Source organism: Euprymna scolopes, chromosome 31, assembly GCF_053919585.1.
Source record: "Euprymna scolopes isolate OS-2025 chromosome 31, ASM5391958v1, whole genome shotgun sequence".
NCBI lineage: Eukaryota > Metazoa > Mollusca > Cephalopoda > Sepiida > Sepiolidae > Euprymna > Euprymna scolopes.
In genome coordinates, this window is record NC_136512.1 from 24993393 (window position 1) to 25001990 (window position 8598).

General features: G+C 33.6%; 1 long non-coding RNA gene across 3 annotated transcripts in view; it reads left to right on the forward strand.

The window, feature by feature from the left end:
• Positions 1-2266: 2266 nt before the first annotated feature.
• LOC145255522 (uncharacterized) overlaps positions 2267-8598 on the forward strand; it is a 258434-nt gene continuing 252102 nt past the window's right edge. For all 3 annotated transcript variants that reach the window (XR_013863856.1, XR_013863855.1, XR_013863854.1), the window contains exon 1: positions 2267-2525. This is a non-coding gene — a long non-coding RNA (uncharacterized LOC145255522). The remainder of the gene's footprint in view (positions 2526-8598) is intronic.

The following is an 8598-nucleotide window of genomic DNA, read 5'->3' on the forward strand; positions in this document are numbered from 1 at the left end:
ATAAGAAAAAAAACTATAATTCGGGGGAGTAATCTGTATTTAATTTCACCTCCTTTTAAGTAGTTTCTTTTTAACAGCTGTTCATTTACTTTGACCTTAAAACCGAGGTCAGTTGGCCTTTATGCTGCATCGCAACATCTGAGTCACTTGATCACTGTAGATAATTTTTACTGGTATGTAGACCTGCATTTGGTTTTATAAATACAAAATATTACTTATTTCTCATTCCGGTTATCAGTGACATAGAGGGAATGTTCTTTGCGTAAAGTCATTAATGATGAGAGCGGTGCATCTAGGTTCGAATCCCTTCAGACCGACAATGTTTATTTTGTGTACTGATTATTCTCCAATAGTTAAACACTACTGTGTATAGGCATAAAATAATTATTTAAATCACACACACACAGACATATATATATATATATATATATATATATATATATATATATATATATATATATATATATATATATATATATATATATATATATGAGAATAATGGAAATAATATTCCGAACGATAGAGAAATAAAGAACAGCCCGAGTTGTGTGTTCATAAACGGTTCGGCGTTTTTCGAGATGAATAATATATATATATATATATATATATATATATATATATAGAGAGAGAGAGAGAGAGAGAGAGAGAGAGAGAGAGAGAGTGGAGAGGGGAGAGAGTGAAAGAGAGACAAAAAGAGAGAAAGAAAGAGAGATAGAGAGAGAGAAAGAGAGAGACAGACAGACAGACAAACAGTGAAAGATGTTCAGTGTCGCTTCTTGAGAAAAGTTTTCTATCTGGTCAAGTTGATGTGGGGTGTTCAAGTGTACGCAAATCGCTCTTTTAAACCAGGTTCCCTCTTGCATGATGATTTACTGATGCGATAGTAAAAAGTTTCCACTCGTAGGATAAGGGACTTACTGGGCCACTATTGTGAGCACTATCTGGTAAGCTCGCAGAATCTAAACCTGAAAATGGTGCATGAACACCAAGAAAAGAGGGCCAGTAGAAAGACTTCCATCACAAAATTGGCCAAACAATTTGTACAAGACTGTCTTACAAATGAGACAGAAACAGAAAGCAAGTCCGCGACGGAAATAACCTAAGAAAGTCGGCAAAAATACACTAAGACCTTCCATTGCAGAAAACTGGAAGAATGTGCCAACCAACAGCGTGCAAAGAATTTCCTGGATGAACAAATACAGGAAGATATAGAAAAAATACGGTTTTGTTTATTGGCTTAAAACAAGATCTCTGCACTATGATCAGGAGAATGATAATGGCCGCTCAAGATCAAGGCTTGAAGATCAATGTTTTTTTTAAAAAGAGTGATCTGTGCAATAAGAACAAGTGCAGGTTCTTCTACACAGACGTAGAGAGTGTGAGCCACCTGACATCCAATTGTAAAATCCTATCGACACAATGGAGTTTGTAAATATCTCTAATGGCCAATCTGTAAAAACCTGAATATCCCATGTAGTAGCAAATCCTGGGAACATGTACGAGAAAGAACAATTGGAAATAAATAATACACAATTCACTATGACTACAAAATTCCTACAGCTACATACCTAGAAAATGGAACTATTAAACCTGATATAGTGATATGGTACAAGAATGAGAATGTGGCAACCCTAGTTAAAGTAAGCACCCCTAATGAGAGCAAAGGGAGCAAATAACAAAATACCAAGGACTTATGTACGACATGAAAGGAACTGGAAGCTTCAGAAGATATCATACATGCCAGGCACTAAAGGAACAACCGGGATGATAAAAAAATTAAAAACCTATCTGCCGAATATACCCGGTGAACAAAGGAAATAGAAACAATAGCACTTAAAGGGACGGTTAGAATCTTAAAAATATCTCCCGGTTAGAGTAACTAAACTAATAGGAGAATGTTTGCTATCCTGTAGAATTCTCCATACCTAGGAAAAACAAAGTGATAAGAACATAAAAAAGTAAACAGACCATAAATTTGTTTCATATAACAGATTTTGTCAGGAATGCAATTATGACGTTTTCACCATAGGGTCGATCCTGGGCACGGCACCACTTATGACGTTTTCTCCATTAGTCGGTCCTAGCTCACGGGACCAGTTATGATGTTTTATTATGACGTCACAAAAACTAAGAAGAAAGACAAAAAAAACAGACGACTTGTTATAAATTATTATTTATAACAAGTCGTCTGTTTTTTTGTCTTTCTTCTTAGTTTTTGTGACGTCATAATAAAACATCAAAAGTCTAAGTATGTTACAAAGAATAAGATACAATAAAACACTAATTCCTAGTTACATCAAGTCTTTTTAGGGTGAACACTGTAAAAGTCCGTGTTTGTGATCGTGGTGGTGGTTGTGGTGGTGGTGGTAGATGCGGCGTGTAATTGGAGGGCGGTAGGTGCGGTCGGCGTGTATATATCTCTGCCTAACTTTTTTCTCTGACGGCCTGCTCGCAAAACCCCGTGTTTTATATATTCTTGGCTAGCCTGTCGCACACAGCCTTTGACCCGAGGCTTTGACATTGAGGTAGGTATTAATCTTCCATTCATAAGTATCAAGTGTTTAAACCGGTCAATTATTCGGGTCGCTCACCCGACATTCAATACCATATTCATACCTACAAAATGTCGACCTGTTCAACATTTCTATTGTTTTCTCCGATCTATTTTAAGCGATGATTTTCTGTTTACAAAACTTGGACTTTTCTTTTGTTTATGTTCAACTCTGTTATTTATTTTACCAACTAGTATCAGTAATTCTAAAACCCACGAGCCAGGTTCGATTTCTTGTTCGGCACTTTCCAATTCTTTTACCTCAGACGCTTTACAGTGTTACTCAATGATGCCTCTCCGGTACTAAAGAATGTCCATGAGAGTTTTTTGATTTCTTCGAGTCCCCTTCTGTAAGAGATAGGTCAGATCGTTAATTTTTAAATGCGGTCATTATAACGATAGATTGTTTCGTACGGTCATTATAATAATGCATTTTTTACATATACACTTGCTATAGACCAGCTCCACAATATTGTGTCTATTGTGTTATAATATCCACTTTTGGGGCACTAAAACATCAAAATTATCTCATTAAAACGTAAGAACATATAATGTAGAAAATTCCGACTTTCCTTATCATTTTGTTCATGCTGAGAGTGGGGCATCCGGCCGGATGTCAGTTATTCGTTTTGCACTTCATATAGTCCAACAGAGAGATGTTAAGTTCATTTAACTAAAAGTGTCTTCTCTTTGATCCAATTGGTATAGTTGCCTGGAATTTAAAAAAAAAATCTTTTTCATTACTACAATTACTATAATTACTGGAATGGTGCAGATTTTTTCCAAGAGTCTCTTCCTATCGCTTTTAAACACTTATTATTTCCTTATTCTTTCCTTCATTTTCAGCATTATTATGAAGTCATGTGTGTAACTGAAATCGCGCCGAATAATGGATTAATGAAAAACAGGTTCATTGCATTACACGTGATAAACGACTAAATTCACAATATTAATCAAACTATCTGTCTGGATTTAGGAGATAATTATTGATTTTTTTTTTAATTTGGATTCTTTAGACTATCATGAATGGTGTTTTTTTTCCAGAAGGTTTGAATGGACGTAACCTCCAACATTTTGTCAGATATTTCTTGTCAGACTCTTCAAAATATTTCTTGTCAACTATTCAATCTTTAACAAGAACTAGGGGATGTTTCACTTCAAACCCGAATTTATACGGAGTTACAAATGAACGCCTTTAGTTATTTTATACTGATTCCCCAAATAAGCAGACATCAAGGCAGTCCTGTAATGATTTAGTACCTCTGGATGCGGCGTAATACTTGATTTCTACTATTCTAGGAGGTTTACACTCTAAGGTTTGCCATCTCTCTTTGAGAAAGGGAAAAAGTTTATTGCTAATACCCTGAGGCGCCCTTACTGTGCAAATGGCAACGTGGCTGCATAGGAGGATTATTATTGTCAGAGTGTCGCTCATCAGGTTCGCTTACTTCTCAACTCCATTTTCCAAACCCGGGTAAGCAAGTTCTTGCAGTGGGACAGAACTAAATACCCTTTGCTAAGTTCGACGGGGTAGTATGTTCCCGTTCTTTCATTACTATTAAGAATAGTTGTGTGACTCCAGAGTGATCTCTCTTCAATGTAGGGATTATGTGACACCAAAGCAGAAACTGAGATTTGAAAAGCTAACGCCCCAGAGAAAGTGCGCTCTGGCCTACAAAATTTCCTGAGATGCACACTCATTATTCCCTGGTGAGAGCGGCTTTGACGAGTACAATAACCTAACCTATTTGCAAAGGCAGAAGGCAAAACCTGAAAAATGTGAACCACCTGGAACTACACATGATCAGAACAACATAAGTATAAGCAATCTCAAAACCAGCCTTGGCACTGTTGACTTTGGTGCCGGAGAACCCAGCTGTTGCCTGCGAAGTCTAATTATGTACGTATTTCTTTATACGTGCAAATGCGTCGACCTTTATTAAAAGTAAATAGGTCAACGAACAAAATATTTGTGTAACTGTTGCTATGTCAACTTCTAAAGGTAATAAGTTGAAGCACTTGTTCGAGTTGATTAACTGTATTCCGCCTGATCGGAAACATCTTACATCGAAGTCGAGACTGATATTCACACTTCTATAGTTCATCTATAAAGGCGCTCGCGTTCGGGTTGTTCATGTCGGCATAATCAAAAAGATAGGGGCATGTTATGTCTTATTAAAACTCGTGATCTGACCTAATTCAAAAGAAAAGATGGAATGCGATCTGAGCCGCAGGACCAATTATTAAAAGACACACACATATACAAGCAAGCATATATATATATATATATATATATATATATATATATATATATGTGTGTGTGTGTGTGTGTGTGTGTGTGTGTGTGTGTGTGTTTGTGTGTGTATGTGTGTATATGCACATATAATTATATGTATATATATATATTAAGCAGATATTTTTTACTATTTTATATTTATAATATTTTACGCATATATGTATAAACACTCACACACATACATATGCATGTATATATACATATATATATATATATATATATATATATATATATATATATATATATATATACATTATATATCAATGTATGTAATTTATAATACTAATCTCACCTGTCTGCCTAAATGTATGTATGTGTGCATGTATGCATACATATCTTCCTTAAACTTTTAACAAAGGCGACGGATTTTTACAAGATTTGAATCATTTTGAAGGTCGAAAAATATCGCAACATTGGCTTAAAACATTTATTTCTTCAACCTTATCTTGGATATTTTTTTACAAGAAAGGGCCGATATTTTGCGAGCCATTTTCGCAAGTCATCGTATCGGTTAGAATGGCTTTGTCTAATTTTTACGTCCTGAACTTTGTGCCGTGTCAGAGTTTAACGGTAAGACGTCAGATTTTCATTCACTTCATTAACTTACTTCGCGTCACGGGTTCGAGCCTGCCTGTCTACTGCCATTTTTTTGTCAACACACACTTTCAAACACCCGAAAAGTAAAAAAAAGGGAAAATAAAAGATAAAATGGAGAAAGAAGTGGACGAGGTAGAAACAGTAAATAGGAGATACGAAAATACATCCATTCTCTCTATCTCTATCTCCATATATATATATATATATATATATATATATATATATATATATATGTGTGTGTGTGTGTGTGTGTGTGTGTGTGTGTGTGTGTGTTTATTTTGGCATCAATTTATGATTCAAGCACGAGTTTTTTCAGATATTTTTTTATAACTTTTCAATTCGCGGATCTGTCTTTTTTTTCATCTGGAATGTTGTATACTATGGCGCCCAAAGTTGTTGTTCAGCCATATTCATTTGTGATTAAAAACCAAAAGAGATCTATAGACCAGCAAATAAAATGAAAAGAATTAAATAAAAGAATTGTTTATCAAACAAAAGCAAAATAGTCTTTAAAAATCAGATGCAGTTATTTTATTTTATTATTTTCATTTTCATTTAATTTAATTTCATTTCATTTTAATTTAATTTTATTTGCCGTTCTATAGATATCATTTGGTTTTTATTCACAAATTGATTGAAAACTTGAACTGAAGTTTGAAACTAATATATGAAAAACATTTTCTACCGGGTTGATATAATAAAAGATTCACCGGACATCCAATCAAACTAAAAAAAAAAAAAACTGTTGAAATATGTATACATTGGATTGTTACCAGCTTCCTTGGATTTATTACAACATGCGTTAGATCTTTTTACCTGCCGAGTACTACAGGATTTAGCATGCAATTTCGATTTGAAGTTCAATATCCTTTTTTCTTTTTTTTTTTTTTTAATGAATATCCAATTTTCCTTACTCAATGTAGGTAAAATGATGTAAAAACTTTAAAAATCATTTAATTTGATTTTCTATGTTTATTAGCTTTATCAAATCAGGCGCACACATTTTATAATATTTTTTTTAAATATTTTCCTCCGAGGAGATGTATATACATCAGACACTCATGGGTTACGGTAATATATTTTACTATACGGTATTCTTTTCTTGCATACAATACCATTTCTATATTTGAAATTTATCTTTTTCAAATCACAAATTTGAAATTCCGAAATTATATATATATATATATATATATATATATATATATATATATATATATATAGAGAGAGAGAGAGAGAGAGAGACGCATAAAAATATACATATATATATAAATATATATATATATATATTTATATATATGTATAGTTCTATATATCTATCTTTTCCCCCGTGTATGTTCATACTTTCACTACACCGATGAAGACTGAAGGATCGGTCGAAAATTATGTACCTGTAAAAAAAGATTTTAATTATTTTTCATAATATTATTTTGCATTCCTGCACGTCACCAATTGAAAACGAATAAATAAAAGTTATAAGCTTTTATACTTTTCGTATTATTTTTATACATTTCCATTCATACACACACACACACACATACACACACACATACACACACAGACACACACACATAAATATATATATATATATAATTTAGGAATTTACAATTTGTGATGTATATATACAGTAAAACTCCTTTAATTTGAACTTCCTCTAATGTTGGACTTCCTCTCATTTGGACTTCCTTTCATTTGGACTTCTTCTAAACCTGAACTTTCTCAACTTTAACTATCTCGTCATTGAAATTGTATTAGCCTATTTGATGCGGAGTTTCAGTAAAACTGTTTACATGGTTTACTCAGATATTGCGCAGAAATGTTAATATTGGTACTATGTAATTAATGTAGATTACATATTGATAATTTATTTACACTAACTATAATTGTTTACATATTACTATTTTTAAAATAGTGTAAAACAACCCATCACAATGGCTTGCAACTCTAAAAGAAAACAAGTGACACGTACTTTACTCGAAAAAAGTCAAATTATAGAAAAATTAGATGCTGGAGTTGAAAACAGTGTTATATTGAGCGATTATAAGATTGTTTCTTACATCAAAAAGAAAAAAAAGGAGGAATATTGAAGGGTGCTCCTTTCTCTCCAAATAAAAGACATGTAAAAAGAAGGCCTCTTCGCAGACCAAAGCAAGTTGAATTCGATCGAATATTGTATGAGTGCTTTGTAGTAAACCGGGCTGAAGGTGTAGAAATATGTGAGCCCATATTAATTACTAAAGCAAAATATTTTAAGGAAGAGTTGAATATCGCAGAAGATATAAAATTCAGTAAAGGCTGGCTTAGGAGCTTTAAGAGTAGACATGGTATAAGACAATAAACAATGTAGGCGAACAACGGTCTGCTGATACACACGCAGCATCAAATTATTGTGACAAATTCAAAACGATGATTGCCGATTATGGTTTAACAACAGATTGGAAGTGCTTACCTACAAAAAAAAATAGCCGCATCCCAGGAGTAGAAAATAAAAGGATCCAAAGACACACAGTGATAGTATGCGCTAATGGTTCTGGAACTCATAAACTTAAGCTTCTTGTCAAATCAAAGTGTCCCGCGCATTGAAAGAAGTTTCGCCTTTGCCAGTATTCTATTATTCTTCACGAAATGGATGGATGAATCAACAGTTGTTTAAAAATGCTTTTTGCAAGAATGTGTACCAGTTGTCCAGAGGCGTTTTCTTGAATTAGGTAAACCTGATTCAAAGTGTTTGCTTCTGTTGGACAAGTGTAGAGCAAATCCTGAGTCAGCAGTAGTGTCATATATCGGAAATATTTTTGTGTGCTACTTATAACATAATGTGACTTCTCTCATCCAACCTATGGCTCAAGGGATTATTTGGAACTTAAAATGTTTCTACAGAAATGATTTCATGATGAATATGATAAATAGTACCGTGAGAATAAGCGATTTTCAGCGCAATATTACTATCAATTATGCCATATTTTCTCTCGCAAGTGCATTGAATCAAGTTAGAGCAAGCACATTAATCAAAGCATGGGGTAACTTATGCCCAGCGCCAAAAGTTTCTGAACTGAAAGAATCAGAGAATACATATGATCTTGAAAAAATTATTGAAACCAAACGATTACCGACCACCCACGCCGTTCTTAAATCACTTAATGCAAATGATGTTGAA